Raw genomic sequence first — 18,416 nt, 5'->3', positions numbered from 1 at the left:
TTGGTTAACAAGAAGTTAAGCTTTATTTTGATGTATTCTGTTTTGTGAATTTTTATTATGAGTATTTCTGTTTTTGAATTTGGCGCACTGCAATTTCACTGGATGTTGTCAAATCAATCCTGTTACCGGGATCAGAGAGGGAAGGGATCACTAAGAAGATAACAAACCCCTCACAGAAAGTTGACAATAGTGTCTGAAATGACAACACTATCTCTGCAACTAACACCCTTATGCAAAAATTCTGTCCCAAATACATGCCCCATATGTACTTAGCCTCTGGTTACAAATACATTTGCACAAAAATCATTCCATCTATTCCCATAACCCACTTATTGTCACGCCCTGGCCATAGAGAGGCTTTTATTCTCTATTTTGGGTAGGCCAGGGCGTGACTAGGGTGGGCATTCTAGTTTCTTTAATTCCATGTTTTCTGTTTCTATGTTTTGGCCAGGTATGGTTCTCAATCAGGGATAGCTGTCTATCGTTGTCTCTGATTGGGAATCATACTTAAGCAGCCTGTTTTTCCACCTTAGTTGTGGGTAGTTGTCTGTGTTAGTGGCCTGTGTAGCCCCAGTGTAACGGCTGTTGGAAGGAGAGGACCAAGGTGCAGCGTGGTACATGTTCATGCTTTTATTAGAACTGAACACTGAAATAACAAAGAGACTGAACGAAAACCGAAACAGTCCTGTCAGGTGCAGAAAGACACAAAACAGAAAACTACCCAAAAGACAAGGTGGGACAAGGCTACTTAAGTATGGTTCCCAATCAGAGACAACGATAGACAGCTACCTCTGATTGAGAACCACACCCGGCCAAACACACAAAAATAGAAAACATAGAATGCTCACGCCCTGACCAAACCAAAATAGAGACATGAAAATGATCTCTAAGGTCAGGGCGTGACACCTAGTCAGCTTCACGGTCGTGTTTGGTGTTTCTTTTTGTTGGCGACATTCTTAATAAAGGATAATGTACACTCACCACGCTGCACCTTGGTCCGGTCATTTTCAAGACGACGTTTGTGAGTCAAGTCAATTGTACTGTATCATCCAGAAAGCCATATGTATTGATGCGCTTTAACATTAGAATTCTGATAACATGGTAAAACAAAACCCCTACTAACAATGTCCTCGTCATGGTTATACAACCCAAATTTAGAATGGCAGTCCTTAGTGCTCCACGTTGAGTCTATCACTCAAATTCAAGACCCTCAACTTAGCACACACCGATAAGGTTAGAATGTGGACCATAAAACAGACCATAAATTACCCGTATTAACTTTATAACATTATAGCCCCAGTTTGTCCCTGTTTTACGGTCTCGAGAGGCATGTTAATGACAGGTCGGTATCTCAATGCATTTGAATCCAAATTACAATAAGCTTCCGAGTGTGTAAACCATGTCGCACTCCTGAGAGAAGTTGATAGCTTCGACTGGATGCTGTGTACTGGTTGCTGGCTTGGACTCCGGTCTCACGGTAGGAGTGGTGAAGGATAAGTTCGTAGTGAACATAATTTCTTCAGCAGGTTGGGGGCGTGAAGTTCACACTGTTATCGTCAATTTATTCCTTCCATGCATCAAGACACCATCTTCAGTCACTATCATCATAACTTTGAAAGAGGACAGACCAAAACAAAAAGGGAAAATGCAGCAAATTCAAATAAAACGATATAAAAATTCTAACTTTCATTAAATCACACATGTAAGATACTAAATTAAAGCTACACTCGTTGTGAATCCAGCTAACATGTCAGATTTTAAAAAGGCTTTTTTTGCGAAAGCATAGAAGCTATTATCTGATGATAGCACAACAGTAAACAAAGAGGGTAGCATATTTCAACCCTGCAGGTGCTACACAAAACGCATAAATGAAATATAAAACATGCCTTACCTTTGACGAGCTTCTTTTGTTGGCACTCCAATATGTCCCATAAACATCACCATTGGTCCTTTTGTTCGATTAATTCCATCCATATATATCCAAAATGTCAATTTATTTGGCGTGTTTGATCCAGAAAAAAACAGCTTCCAAATTGCGCAACGTCACAACAAAATATTTCAAAAGTTGCCTGTAAACTTTGCCAAAACATTTCAAACTACTTTTGTAATACAACTTTAGGTATTTTTAAACGTTAATAATCGATCAAATTGAAGACGGGTTTATCTTTGTTAAATACAGGAAGACAACAAACCAAGCTACTTTTCAAGTCTTGCGCAACTCTCAACAGTGTTATGCAGTTCCTAGATGGCCATTCTTCTTCATTGCACAAAGGAATAACCTCAACCAAATTCCAAAGACTGGTGACATCCAGTGGAAGCGGTAGGAACTGAAAACAAGTTCCTAAGAAATATCGTTTCCCAATGAACAGACAGACCTAAAAAAAAAAAAAAATCTGCGGTTAGTTCCCGGGTTTTGCCTGCTACATAAATTATGTTATTCTCACAGACATGATTCAAACAGTTTTAGAAACTTCAGTGTTTTATATCCAAATCTACTATCTTATATTCTTGGCATGAGTAGCAGGAAGTTGAAATTGGGCACACTATTTATCCAAAAGTGAAAATGCTGTCCCCTATACCTTAAGAAGTTAAGACATTCCTGATTCTGGAAATTCAGACCAACTTTTCACCATATAAAACATTCCCAATTGTCTTAATATCAACATTTCTAAGACAACTGTCAAAGACCTTAACAACACACCTATTGAAACAATTTTTCAAACTTTCTTAAACTCCCTTATCATAATGGCAACCTCCCCGCCAAGTTACCCCTTAGGGAGAAATTCCAACCGTACAGCAGACCCAATCTGGTGAGATTTGTATCAAAACAAGACAAAAACAAACAACACAACAACAGGAATGCACTTCTTTATATGAACTAGAGGTGGGAAAAACATTTCTTCCTTTTATAGGCAGACAAATTTGCATATTAACCAAAGGCCCCAGGGGACCGGTAATTCAAAAACAACAACACTGCCTGTTAAATCAAAAATAAACTAATTAAAATAAGAAATCAAATTAGAATTACAACTCTTTAACTCCATAAGGAAATAATTGTATCCCGTAAGGTAATGGTAAAATAGACCAGAGACAGTTGTCCCTCATTCAGGGCAGCGCTCGCTCTCTCCTTCTCATGTTCCAAATCACACATAGGACTATTGCTAAATTATAAACTTCTTCCTAATTATTACTGTCTACATAGCCAATTTAAATCTCACCCAATGTCTTCAGTCTTTCTTGTGAGGCCTCACCTGGAAGTCAGAACAGACGTCATTCAACCCCATGAAGTGTTTTCATTCCCTTTTCTGTCCATTTACCTCAGAAACCATTTTAAAAACATTTCAAACATTTACCTCATTCTGCATAACCAGTTTACAACTTAATTAAAAAAGACCACACACAATAAATCAAACATGGCATTAACACCACTGGTGGGCCAGGCCTTACTTATTTGGGAGCTCCCCTTACGGCCGAATCCGAATACCTTTTATACTTTATAAAATGCCAGAATTGTACTAACTACTCTCCCAAGGCAACAGCCATGGGAAACTTTTCACAGGGATAGAAAATAAAAATGTTGTTCATTTTCATTTTGCTAAATCTTAATCAGTCCAAACAATTCGAATTCTTAATTTCCCATTAACTTCCCATTTCCTTTGTTACCTTCACTAGTCTACATCTCTGTTATCTTTAACTCAGAGGCCCTCTCAATCACCATCACCCAGCACATTTCCCTTCCACTCTAACACTTGTTTCCCTCTACAATCTCTACTATACTCTACCTTTAACTTTCTGTCTAACGGTACTTCACCAGGTGAACAAAAAGTTTTAAATTGCAGTCAAAACTAACATGTTAAGACCTGTTCACAGGAAGGACACTGTCCTCCCTCCACTCATTAATTGTTATTTATTTTTTATTGAATATCCGAAATATACAATATTCGTGCAGTGAAGCCGCTCAACAACTACATCATACCAGTCATCCAACAGACTCCCATTCAGAGCGACACACAGAAGCATCCAGGGTCAATGCCCTGCTCAAGGGCACGTTGACAGATCTCCCACCAGGCCAAAAAACGTGAACCCGAACCATTCAACCATTCGAGACCCCTCCCACAGTCCCCCCCAATAATAAAAATAAAAAATACAATTAATTCCATTCCCCACCCCCAAGAACCAACAACCAAGAGAATGAACTAAAGAGACAAAAGAAAAAGACAAACAGCAAACATCATAGAATGATGGTCAACCTTTTACCTTTGACCATCATTCTATCTCCGCACAGCTACTCCACTCCCAATTGTCTCCAATTCCACATCCCACCCCTCAGCTTCCCTCAGCCCATCCCATCAGCCACCCACTTCAGGTTTCAACGCAACACATATGGTTTGATGTTTAACGTACAATTTCAATCTATCTAATCAAATGGGATCCACAGATTGCGTGTTGAAGACAAATACTTTTACTAAGAGTATTAGTATGTTAGTAATTGACTGACCTGGTCTCTCCAGATCTCCTAACAGTACTATTTCTAGGGTCAATTTTAGATCAATGCTATGCATTTTCAGCCATTCCTGAACCTGAGACCAGAAACAGGCTACTCGAGCGCAATACCAAAATAAATGGTCTATTGATTCTGTATCCTCACAACAAAATCTGCAGAGCTTTGATGATTTTATGCCCCAAAAATTCAATATTTTGTTGGTGGCAAGAATTCTTTATAATAATTTTAGCTGAAAAGCACAAAGTCTTGAATTTTGCGTTGTTTTATATATCAACTCATACACCCTGTACCATGGCATCGGTACATCAAACATCTCTTCCCAACTATTTTGCAATCTGTATGGCACACTTGTCAACATCCTGGTCCTCAAATGAAACTGGTATACTTTCCTATTTATGCTATTTTTATTCCTCTGCCAGTTTTGATCCCTTACATTGGGCAGACAGACCAGCTCCCCACCTCCTCCCGCTGCCTCGTGCCTCCATTTTTGGGCTAATGCTGTAATCAATTGGTTCTTGGATTGAGCAGACCTTCCTGTACAATTCTGATGAACTCCATGAAGGACATAACTCTACCATTCCAATTTACAATATAATTTAAGAACAAAATACCCTTTTCAAACATCTTTCCCATAAATACAGGTGTCACGACTTCCGCCGAAGTCGGTCCCTCTCCTTGTTCGGGTGGCGTTCGACGGTCGACGTCACCGGTCTTCTAGCCATCACTGATCCACTTTTCATTTTCCGTTTGTTTTGTCTTGGTTTTCTACACACCTGGTTTTCATTTCCTAATGACATGTTCATGTATTTAACCCTATGTTTCCCCCATGTTTTTGTGCGTGATTGTTTCTACGTTCACTCTGTAATTTATGGCTGGTTTTTGACGGGTGCTGTTCTTCACCCGTGTGTAATTTGATTACCGTTATTTGTATTGGTCAAGTGTATTGTTACCTTGTGTCTTCTTTCTGAGTAAAGTGCGTGGCTCACTCATTCTGTTCTCCTGTGCCTGACTTCATGCACCAGCTACACCCACCTTTTGACAACAGGTATTTTATCAACCAGCCCATTTGAGTTCAGCCATAATATTTGTTGTAATATTTGTTCTATCTTTTCAGGGGGATGAAATTGAAATTGTAGCCAGCTCTGCAATGCTTGTTTGAAAAAGAGAGATACTTTGAAAAAAGTATAATTTTCAATTAATCGAAAATGAGACATGGCAATCTGCACAAAGACAAACTCATTAATAGTTTGTTTTAATCCATCCCAATGTTTATGTACCCTTTATTTAGCATGTACTACCCTTAGATACGGCAACATTTATCTCACCACCGAGTCTAACAATTTAGTCCCGTATATGACTGGTCTCTTTTCCCCATGATTTTCCATAACCACTGCACTGCATTGCAATTCATGTTTATGAACACACATTTTAAAAGGTAATTTTAGGTTTGGCAACCCCAATGCTGGAGCCTGATACATTTGCTTTTTCAAAACTCTACAAACAATTACTCACAATATTAACTCCACTCTAATTACTCGTGACGCCTCACTTTCGTCAATTCTATAAATCTATTTCAGAATAAGACAAAAAAATGTATCATGAAATTAAAACTCTCAGGGTTTCCTAAGTCTGCGAGGAGTGATTGGTCGTACCAAAGAACGCATTATTATATATCGCATTATTTATATATCGATCATGTGGTTTGTGACTTCCAAAATCGAAACCCCCAAATATGTTCTCTTGTTTCGCTGGTTGTACTTTCCCATATGATGCTTTGTGACCCTGCTCTATCAAATAGTTTACTAATGTGGTGATGTCTGGCATGTTTTTTTTTTGTCTTTTTACGCCAATAACAAATTCACATACTGTATCAACACAGAACTCTCAAATGTACACCCTTTAGCGATTGTTTAAATGTGGCGTGATACAAACCAGACTCATATCAAACATCTCCAATCGAAAATCAAATCAAGAGTCGGCTTTCTATTCCGCAACAAAGCCTCCTTCACTCACGCCGCCAAGCTTACCCTAGTAAAACTGACTATCCTTCCGATCCTCGACTTCGGCGATGTCATCTACAAAATGGCTTCCAACACTCTACTCAGCAAACTGGATGCAGTCTATCACAGTGCCATCCGTTTTGTCACTAAAGCACCTTATACCACCCACCACTGCGATCTGTATGCTCTGGTCGGCTGGCCCTCGTTACATATTCGTCGCCAGACCCACTGGCTCCAGGTCATCTACAAGTCCATGCTAGGTAAAGCTCCGCCTTATCTCAGTTCACTGGTCACGATGGCAACACCCATCCGTAGCACGCGCTCCAGCAGGTGTATCTCACTGATCATCCCTAAAGCCAACACCTCATTTGGCCGCCTTTCGTTCCAGTACTCTGCTGCCTGTGACTGGAACGAATTGCAAAATCGCTGAAGTTGGAGACTTATCTCCCTCACCAACTTCAAACATCAGCTATCTGAGCAGCTAACCGATCGCTGCTGCTGTACATAGTCTATTGGTAAATAGCCCACCCATTTTCACCTACCTCATCCCCATACTGTTTTTATTTATTTACTTGCTCTTTTGCACACCAATATCTCTACCTGTACATGACCATCTGATCATTTATCACTCCAGTGTTAATCTGCAAAATTGTAATTATTCGCCTACCTCCTCATGCCTTTTGCACACATTGTATATAGACTCCCCCCTTTGTTTTCTACTGTGTTATTGACTTGTTAATTGTTTATTCCATGTGTAACTCTGTTGTCTGCTCACACTGCTATGCTTTATCTTGGCCAGGTCGCAGTTGCAAATGAGAACTTGTTCTCAACTAGCCTACCTGGTTAAATAAAGGTGAAATAAATAAATTTAAAAAAAACAAAGATGGACTATTTGTAAACATTATTCATGCTCTCGCCCATATATACTGCCAATTTTAATAGGTTTCCTAATATCCACTGTTTTTTATTCTCGCAAAGATTATCCAACCCCAAAATCGTCTTTGCATTTTTCCCATTAACCCACTAAATATAATGTGTTTATTGCGTAATTTTAGCCAATTATCGAGCTCTATTGCTACTACACTTACTTTTCCAATTACCAACGGCCCCATACACTACGCTTCTGTCTTTTTCCACCACCCCCACAATATCCATTTTTATAACAGTTTTTTTTATCAATATACTCTCATACCCAAGCTGTGTACGAATACCCATACTAATATATTGTACACTACATACTAAATGATTAAATACTTCACACTATATACTATTAGTTCATTTTAGTATACTGTAAATAAATGTTAACTTTTAAGTTGAGTGTTGCTATGCAGCCTCTTGCTAGCCTGTTACCATAACAAATTACTAGTTTAGACATTTTAAGACTTCGGGTGTTTGGAAATTCAGACTTTTCAGAGCTCACACTGCCTGCTCTGACCGAGGAGCAGATCCTTGAGTTCTGACCTCACAACGGCAGTTGCTTTTTCCCAAGCTAACTGGCTAAAGTTGGCTAGCTTGCTAGCTACTTCCAGACACAAATAAGAGAACACCTCACTCTGACCATTTTACTCAACCAAGAAGAGTTGGTTAGGCTTTTTTCATGTTATCCAAAGCGTTGGTCACTAACTGTGCTGCTGAGAACAATTTAATTACTTTCTTTTCCCCGATGTTTACTGACACCAGCCATATTCAACCGGTGTTGAGCATTAGTAAATTCAACAGTTATTCTGTGCTCTGGCACATTCAGATGAGAGTGCTCATTGACACAATCTTTAAATGTCAACTGTCTCTACGTCGTGTCAGTCCATCTGTGGGTTGTAAAGGGTTGGTTTCAGTTGAGGGTCTGGTTTTCCAACCTCCCCCCACTGCCCTCTGTTTGCTAGGTTTGTTTCGACATGCTCTGGTGAAATCTCCCTTCTTTCCTCAGTTGTAGCAAAGTTCCTATCCTGTAGTGGTTGTCGCCCAGCCCGTCCGCCAGCACTGGCACCCCCTCCCCTTCCTCCACCCCTTCCTCTTCCCTTCTGTCCATTGTTTGGAGGAGCTCCCTGAGCCTGCCACTGCTGGCCCATCCTTGATTTAAAAAGTCAGAGTTCATGTGTACGGAATGGATTTTCACTCCTTATGGGCCGCCTCCTAGGGGTCTGCTGGTCAGTTGTATCAGGTCTTGTTGGGGCTAGAGCTGCGGTGGGGGAGACGGCTGAACGAGCTGCTGTCGGACAACCAGGGCTGGTTCTAGTGCAGTGGATAAAGGGTATAATAGGGGGTGATCATCATCATCCATGTGTCATGACTCTCTCCTTGCTGAAGGCCTTGGATCAGCTTGGCAAATGGCTGACAGAAGAGAGGGGGGATTTGGAGAGGAGAGGGGGGATTTGGGCCGGTTTTGACACCTTAACACCCGGTCATAACGACCCGCAAAAGGGTCTTTCCTGCCCTGCAGTATTGGGAAAGAAATGTGCTTAGTGTAGAGAGAGACTCTTGCCTCCAAAACCTTTTACTCCAAAAACATTAACTTGGGAACAATATTTATAAGATGTCTTAAGAATGGTCCGTGGGGATCTAAAGAATAATCCTGTCACATTGCTTTTCATTTTGTGGTGTCATTAAAAACTCTAACATTTCTGTAACTTAGGAAGGAAACACATTCTAGCTGTAAAGGTTCCATCCAATAGGATGTTAATACAATATGAGGAATAATTCAACTCTTTTTGAAAAGATAGAAATGTGATTTTACTCTTCTAATGAGAGAATGGTTTTTCATGTCCGTTTTTCATGTTCATGTCCGTTTCATGACCAGAGTGCTTAAAAGGACTCACCAAGAATTAACATACCAGACCAGAAAGCGTGAAGCGGTGGCTACATGTTGAAATGGATAGAATCTCTGAAACTACCAACACAAACTGAGAAGATAATCTACACTACGAGACCAGTCTGCAGCTGTGCATGTAAGAGTGGTCCTAGAACTTTGACTAAAGACATGAGGTGGAAAGGAGAATCCCATCTCAGACAACCGTTGGTGCATTTGAAGTATCTATTTAAACAAACACTTCACTATTGGAGAAGCTCTACAACTAAGGACATTGTGACCTCTGGTGGACAACCAGAGCCTTACATCGAGCCACTCCCTATAGACAGATCAATTGGTTTCAACAGAGAGATGACAGAGAAAGACATCTAAATATATACATTGCATTTCTTATCTGAATGAGTGGTGGTTCATGTGCAAAGTATTACTATTCTTTTGAGCGTAGGTTCCAAATGTGTCCAAGTGTTGCCTCACTTTGTCTCTCCCTCTCTTTACCTACCCCTCCCTCTCCATGTGTAACAAGCCGTCATATCTTGTCAGTCCACTAGGGGCTTTTATCTTGTGTAAGTGTGTTTTCTGTGTTATTATTTAGTTAGTAAGTAAATAAATAAATAATTAAATCAATTTCTTTAGTACTGAATAATCAGGAAGGCTGGGGTTCTTCCGGATCCAATGATTATGCGACTTTCAGAATCAAATCAAATTCAAGTAAAGGTATTGGAGTGGCCATCACAAAGCCCTGACCTCAATAGAAAATGTGTAGGCAGAACTGAAAATTGCCTTTAAATTGTTTAACTTGGGTCAAGCATTTCGGGTAGCCTTCCACAAGCTTCCCACAATAAGTTGGGTGAATTTTGGCCCATTTCTCTTGACAGAGCTGGTGTAACTGAGACAGGGTTGTAGGCCTTCTTGCTCGCACACGCTTTTTCAGTTCTGCCCACAAATTTTCTATGGGATTGAGGTCAAGGCTTTGTGATGGCCACTCAATACCTTGACTTCGTTGTCCTTAAGCCATTTTGCCACAACTTTGGATGTATGCTTGGGTTCATTGTCCATTTGGAAGACACATTTGCAACCAAGCTTTAACTTCCTGACTGAAGTCTTGAGATGTTGCTTCAATATATCCACATAATTTTCATACCTCATGATGCCATCTTTTTTGTGATGTGCACCATTCCCTCCTGCAGCAAAGCACCCCCACAACATGATGCTGCCACCCCCGTGCTTCACGGTTGGGATGGTGTTCTTTGGCTTGCAAGGCTTTTTCCTCCAAACATAATGATGGTCATTATGGCCAAACAGATCTATTTTTGTTTCATGAGACCAGAGGACATTTCTCCAAAAAGTACAATCTTTGGCCCCATGTGCAGTTGCAAACTGTAGTCTGGCTTTTTATGGTGGATTTGGAGCAGTGGCTTCTTCCTTGCTGAGTGGCCTTTCAGGTTATGTCGATATAGGACTCGTTTTACTGTGGGTCTTGATACTTTTGATCCTGTTTCCTCCACAAGGTCCTTTGCTGTTCTTCTGGGATTGATTTGCACTTTTCGCACCAAAGTACGTTCATCTCTAGGAGACAGAACGTGTCTCCTTCTTGATCGGTATGACGGCTGCGTGGTCGCATGGTGTTTATACTTGCGTACTATTATTTGTACAGATGAACGTGGTACCTTCAGATGTTTGGAAATTGCTCCCGAGGATGAACCAGACTTGTGGAGGTCTACACTTTTTTTCTGAGGTCTTGGCTGATTTCTTTTTATTTTCTTATGACTTCAAGCAAAGAGGCACTGTGTTTGAAGGTAGGCCTTGAAATACATCCACAGGTACACCTCCAATTGACTCAAATGATGTCAATTAGCCTATCAGAAGCTTCTAAAGCCATGACACCCTTTTCTGGAATTTTCAAAGCTGTTTAAAGGCACATTTAATTTAGTGTATGTAAGCTTCTGGCCCACTGGAATTGTGATACAGTGGATAAGTGAAACAATCTGTCTGTAAACAATTGTTGGAAAAATTACGTGTCGTGCACAAAGTAGATGTTCTAACCGACTTGCCAAAACGATAGTTTGTTAACAAAGAATTTGTAGAGTGGTTGAAAAATGAGTTTTAATGACTCCAACCTAAGTGTATGTAAACTTCCGACTTCAATTGTACACTGCTGTTCAAATGTTTGGGGTCACTTAGAAATGTCCTTGTTTTTGAAAGAAAAGCACATTTTTTGTCCATTAAAATAACATGAAATTGATCATAAATACAGTGTAGACTTGTCAATGACTATTGTATCTGGAAGCGGCTGATTTTTAATGGAATATCTACATAGCTGTAGAGGCCCATTATCAGCAACCATCATTCCTGTGTTGCAATTGCACGTTGTGTTTGCTAATCCAAGTTTATCATTTTAAAAGGCTAATTGATCAACAGAAAACCATTATGTTAGCACAGCTGAATACTGTTGTCCTGATTCAAGAAGCAATTAAACAGGCCTTCTTTCGACTAGTTGAGTATCTGGAGCATCAGCATTTGTGGGTTTGATTACAGGCTCAAAATGGCCAGAAACACTGAAACTCGTCAGTCTGTTCTTGTTCTGAGAAATGAAGGCCATTCCATGTGAGATATTGACAAAAAACTGAAGATCTGGTACAACGCTGTGTACTACTCCCTTCACAGAACAGTGTGAACTGGCTCTAACCAGAGTAGAAAGAGGAGTGGGAGGCCCCCGGTGCACAACTGAGCAAGAGGACAAGTACATTAGTGTCTAGTTTGAGAAACAGACGCCTCACTAGTCCTCAACTGGCAGCTTCATTAAATTGTACCCGCAAAACTCCAGTCTCAAAGTCAACATTCTTTTGCCTCAACGTCTGTTCTTTTGCCCATCTTAATCTTTTATTTTTATTGGTGAGTCTGAGATATGTATTTTTCTTTGTAACTCTGCCTAGAAGGCCAGCATCCCGGAGTCGCATCTTCACTGTTGACGTTGAGACTGGTGTTTTGCGGGTATTATTTAAAGATATATATATATATATATATATATTTTTTTTTTTTAAATAAAAGGCATTTAGCTTGTCTGTGTAGATTAAGATAGCTGCCATGGCCACCATTGTCTGTTCTTTCCTGCAAGTTTCCATACAGAGGGATGTCGTCACATACTGCAGTCGCACCCGGCTCTTATCTGTACGCCCAGACTTATAACTAAGTCACACAAGACAACAAGCCTGCGTCAGGGGATTCTCTAAGTAAAAACAGGATAGTATGTCTAATTTTGTAATTTTCCACGTCAGTACTCATGGATGCCAAGGGAAGCCAGGATTCCCCCCAAAATGTACCAACAAAAAATGACAAAACATACATTTTTTTTGTATCTTTCATCTCTCTGTGTTTCATTATTTTCAGAGCGAGTGAAACAGCGCAAACTCTTTTTATCAGTATGTGTAGCCCATATATCTGATGCTGTCTGGTCAAAAAGAGTATGACATTGTTGCCGCCCGTAGCATTGAGTGCAAGGGAAGCCAGCGAGCATTTGGCCACACTTGATTAAAAAAAATCATACAAAAATTGATGATCAGCATTGAGCTAAACTGAGTGATCTCAACTGTGAATGGTCCTGGTGCATCAAAAGTGTCTAAGGAAGCCAGTTTATATTTTACTTCACATCAATCGCATCAAAAGCAGAACAACATTTACAGAAAAAATGTAATTGTTGCATCTCATTGTGTCGTTGTCCTCCGGTGGCTAGTTAGCTAGCTAAAATCATCCTTTTCCTAAATTAGCCATGGATGGAGATAGGGATTTGGACTTGTGGTTTTACTTAATTCTCCATAATAGCCAATAATTATATGGTCAATTCTGAGCAAACCATAAATTCATACATTGTGCCCTGGCCTGAGAGGATGGAAGTTCAATATGTAGCTAGATGTAGAAGGCTAATATTAACTAACTGACCTTGCGCATCTTTGCCCATGAAAGGAAGTTAGGCTAGCAACAAACAAACGAAAAGTGTGTCCTGTATGACAGCCATAGACTGTTTCATCAACATGAAAGAAAGGAGGATGTCATTAGCGTTTCTTTACAAGTGGGTGTTTATCTACTTTCACGGTCACACCCACACACACATACCAGCCTTCCCATATGTATCTTAAATTGTTTTTGATATCTTTTAGTTGTCACTGTATTAAACTAAGCATACGTGATATGATGAAGTTGAAATGGTGCTGAAATAGTGGAGGCATCTCCTGTTTTCTTTTCAACTTGCAGTAACTCTCCAGTTCTTATTATACCTCAGTGGTTGTAGTCCTTAAACGGAAATGAGTTAGCCCTGGCCATGGCAGAACGAACCAGATGTATCTGGGATCCTTGGGATGTCCCCACCCTAAACCTTAACCCCTACCTAAACTTTCCTAATCCTAACCTTAACCATTTTACATTAGAACTTCCATGGGGTATGGATGTCCCAAGGATCCCAGATAGCACAGACCGTTCAGACATTCCTATGGGTGAAATGAATTGGGAAAGAATGGGGTTTTTGGGTAAATGCTGAAAATAATGTCCAAGGTTAACACAGGCTTTGGAGATCTTATACGTTTTATTCTATGTGATAATATCAGTCAATTAACATGACACTTTTTGAATTATTATTGTGAAGCATTTGTGTGCTTTGTGCTTGTTTTGTTTCATAAATCCTTCCACATTCACAAAAAGTGACATTAGCTGATGGGGATTATCCAGTGTTGGGGAGTAATGAATTACATGTAGGGTGAATTCAGAAAAAAGTGGGAAATCATATAAACTGGGACATCTTAATCCTGGCATGTTTTTTTCTTGGTCTGACAAGTGAAAATCAAAACTATTGTTACAAACCACATTATCAAAATCACATCGCTTCCTTGGTGTGACATCATCGAGGTGTGCAAAGCAAGATTCAAACAGGAAGATCACCCAACGAAGCACATGGTAAGATTAGTGACAGTTTGTTTTCCTGTTTTGATATTGTTATAAAACTGTCATAAATAATACACTCTGCCAAATTGTGATGTGCGTAAATGTACATAATATGTACTGGTGCATTCAAATAAATAAAAAAGTTGACAATATTATGTCGCAATTCAGTAATTCAGTAATTGTTGTTGTCCCGCTTTACCAACCATAGGTAGCTAAAGTAGGACAGCATGGAGTAGCTAAAGTGGGACATTCTTATAGGCTTTTCCAATAGAGGAACGAGATCCAGTTTACATTAGCAATCCCCTGTACTTAGGTTAGTCAGGGCTTAGACCAAGATGTACTCTTAAGGAGCCTACCATTACTCCTTAAGGTCCAGGATCTTATGTTAGGTAGGCTGGCTCTGACAGCCAAAACAACCAAATACTCCATCCCCTTTGCTGCTACAACAGCCTCGACTCTTCTGAGAAGGCCTTCCACTCGATGTTGGAACATTGCTGCGGGGACTTGCTTCCATTCAGAGAACGTGTTTACACTGCTCCGGAGTCCATTGGCATTGAGCATGGTGATCTTAGGTTTGTGTGCAGCTGCTCGGCCATGGAAACCCATTTCACGAAGCTCTCGGCGTACAGTTACTGTGCTGACATTGCTTCCAGAGGCAGTTTTGAACTCTGTAGTGAGTGTTGCAACCGAGACGTTTCCACTTCACAATAACAGCACTTACAGTTGACCGGGACAGCTGTAGCAGGGCAGAAATTTGATTGACTGACTTGTTGGAAAGGTGGCATCCTATTGCCAATGTTTGTCGATGGAGATTACATGGTTGTGTGCTCGATTTTTATACACCTGTTAGCCACGGGTGTGGCTGAAATCGCCAAATCCACTAACTTTAAGGGGTGTCCACATACCTTTGTAAATAGAGTGTATCATGTGTATCAATATGTTGGAATGATGTCGAAAGAGGTTACAGAAGACAGAAATGCACAGTGTCTCATTTTTTCTGAATTCACCCAGTTAAACTAGTAATTAAACTTCATGTTGCAGTAGCTTGGTGGTAGTGTTTTCAGTACTTCATTTGTTTTTTGCCATGTAGCGGTGTTAATTCCTGGAACTACACACTACTTTTTTGGAAAAGGAAAAGGAAATGTGGTTGTAGGGGAGGATTTCATTTATTTTTCAGCATCAGACCTGCCTAGTTCTCACTTGAAACAGTTTTGGGGATACAATGCCTTCAGAAAGGATTCACAATAGGATTCACAATACTACCACATTGGAAAAAGTCAACTGAATGTTGTTCAAATGGATTTAATTGTATTTTTTTGTCAAAGATCCACACAAGATACTCTGTCAAAGTGGAAGAAAAATTTTAACATTTGTAAAATAAAATATTAAAAATAAAACACTAATATATCTTGATTAGATAAGACCTCAAACCACTGAGTCAATACATTTTAGAATCACCTATGGCAGCGATTACAGCTGTGAGACTTTCTGGGTACGTTTCTAAGAGCTTTCCACACCTGGATTGTGCAACATTTTCCCATTATTCTTTTCAAAATTCTTCAAGCTCTGTCAAATTGTTTGTTGATCATTGCAAGACAACCATTTTCAGGTTTTGCCATAGATTTTCTAGAAGATTTAAGTCAAATGTAACTCGGCCACTCACTGTCTTCTTGGTAAGCAACTCCAGTGTAGGTTATTTTCCTGCTGAAAGGTGAATTCATCTCCCACTGTCTGTTGGAAAGCGGACTGAACCATGTTTCCCTCTAGGATTTTGCCTGTGCTTAGCTCTCTTCCGTTTCTTTTTATCCTGAAAACCCTCCCGTCCTTAACGATTACAAGCATACCCACAACATGATGCAGCCACCATTCTGCTTGAACATATGAAGATTGGTACTTAGTAAGATGTTGTATTGGATTTGCCCCAAACATAACACTTTATATTCAGGACAAATAGTTAATTGCTTTGCCACATATTTTGCAGTATTACTTCAGTGTCTTTTTGCAAACAAGATACATTTTTTGGAATATGTTTCTTTTGTACAGGCTTCCTTCTTTTCATCTGTCAATTAAGGTTAGTATTGTGGAGTAACTACAATGTTGATCTATCCTCAGTTTTCTCCTACCACAGCCATTAAACTCTAACTGTATTAAAGTAACCATCAGCCTCATGGTGAAATCCATGAGCGGTTTCCTTCTTCTACAGAAACTGAGCTAGGAAGGACACATGTATCTTTGTAGTGAATGAGTATATTGATACACTATCCAAAGTGTAATAACTTCACCATGCTCAAATGGATATTCAATGTCTGCTTTTTTTACCCATCTAACAATAGGTGCCCTTAGCAAAGCATTGGAAAACCTCCCTGGTCTTTGGTTGAATCTGTTTGAAATTCACTGCTCAACTGATTAACCTTATAGATACAGTGGGGCAAAAAAAGTATTTAGTCAAGCCACCAATTGTGCAAGTTCTCCCACTTAAAAAGATGATGTAATTTTCATCATAGGTACACTGCAACTATGACAGACAAAATGAGAAGAAAAAATCCAGAAAATCCCCTTGTAGGATTTTTAATGAATTTATTTGCAAATTATGGTGGAAAATAAGTATTTTGTCAATAACAAAAGTTTATCTCAATACTTTGTTATATACCCTTTGTTGGCAATGACAGAGGTCAAACGTTTTCTGTAAGTCTTCACAAGGTTTTCACACACTGTTGCTGGTGTTTCCTACTCTCCTTGTCTGTTCCAATCTCACTGTGTATTTGCTTCCTTTCAGGACTAGAAGACACTGGGTATCTCTCCTCTGATGGCTGCCATGAATGGTCACGTCCCTGCGGTCAAGCTGCTGCTGGACATGGGCTCAGACATCAACACTCCGATCGAGACCAAACGTAACACAGCACAGACCCTGGCCTGCCAACGTGGAGCACTGCGTCAAGGTGAGAGCAGCCATCATCAGCTGAACCTGACATGTTATGTTATCTGGGATAGAGTCAAAGACATTAGGAATGATGTTTGGTGTTAGACTGTTTGGTGCAGTATGTCACTAACCCATACGTTCTCTCTGATTGGTCAAACTCCTCTCATGGAGGGTGTGTCAGGTGGCTATGCTGAGATGGGGCATGTTCTGCTGGACAAGAGCGCTTACGTCACCTGTCCAAACCTTCCAAGACACCGTGTGCACCATTGCTGCAGACAAGGGCCACTACAAGTTCTGTGAGCTCCTCATCAACAGCTAATTACTGTTACAGTCTACCTTCAGTATGAGAGTGAGTGTCATTTCAGTCAGAATACCATTCCTCTCCAGTCTCATTGCTCAGACCTGCAACTCGTCTCTGAGTTCACTTGTGAAGTTACAGAAAACGTTTGACCTCTGTCATTGCCAACAAAGGGTATATAACAAAGTATTGAGAAACTTTTGTTATTGACCAAATACTCATTTTCCACCATATTTTGCTAATAAATTCATTAAAAATCCTATAATGTGATTTTCTGGATTTTTTTTTTTCTTCGAATTTTGTCTGTCATATTTGAAGTGTACCTATGATGAAAATTACAGGCCTCTCTCATCTTTTTAAGTGGGAGAACTTGCACAGTTGATGGCTGACTAAATACTTTTTTGCCCCACTGTATGTTTCCATAGCCAACATCTCCTCCTGGGACAACGGATACACGTGACTCCTGGGCAGTGCAGCGTTTACCTGGAGGTTTATCACGCAATCCCCCTGTCGATGGGGTGGTAATTGGGTCGCCTTCTTTTTACAGAAGGCGATAGCCAAATCGGCATACTCAGTGGGAATGCGCACGTTGGAAACCTGGTCTGGACTCTCCACCATCGTCGCACCGATGGAAACTCCTACACACCTGCCTGAACACTCATCAGACCACCCCTGGAAAGCTCCCTGTCTCCACGAAATCTTAGAATTGTGAATAGCCAGCCAGGGAATCCGCAGCACCACCGGAAACGATAAGGAACAGACTAATCCGCTCCTTATGATCCCCCCACGTAATCATCTCCAGAGGAATCGTGGCCTCCCTGACCAGCCCTGACCCTAACGGTTGACTATCTAAGGAGTGCACAGGGAAGGGGGGGGTCTACCTGTACTAACGGAATCCTCAACCTCTGGGCGAGTCCGCAATCTATAAAGTTCTCAGCTGCGCCTGAATCGACTAGCGC

The 18,416-nt window shown here is 40.4% G+C and overlaps 1 long non-coding RNA gene across 1 annotated transcript in view; it reads left to right on the top strand.

Moving 5' to 3' along the window:
- Positions 1-17,920, top strand: part of LOC121839764 — a 32,175-nt gene extending 14,255 nt beyond the window's left edge. The window contains exons 2-3 of the long non-coding RNA XR_006079202.1: positions 17,016-17,508; positions 17,883-17,920. This is a non-coding gene — a long non-coding RNA (uncharacterized LOC121839764). The remainder of the gene's footprint in view (positions 1-17,015; positions 17,509-17,882) is intronic.
- Positions 17,921-18,416: the final 496 nt, after the last annotated feature.

This window comes from Oncorhynchus tshawytscha, linkage group LG17 (assembly GCF_018296145.1).
Source record: "Oncorhynchus tshawytscha isolate Ot180627B linkage group LG17, Otsh_v2.0, whole genome shotgun sequence".
Classification (NCBI taxonomy): Eukaryota; Metazoa; Chordata; class Actinopteri; order Salmoniformes; family Salmonidae; genus Oncorhynchus; species Oncorhynchus tshawytscha.
Note: the sequence above shows the minus strand (reverse complement) of the source record. Positions and strands in the feature narration are given on the sequence as shown.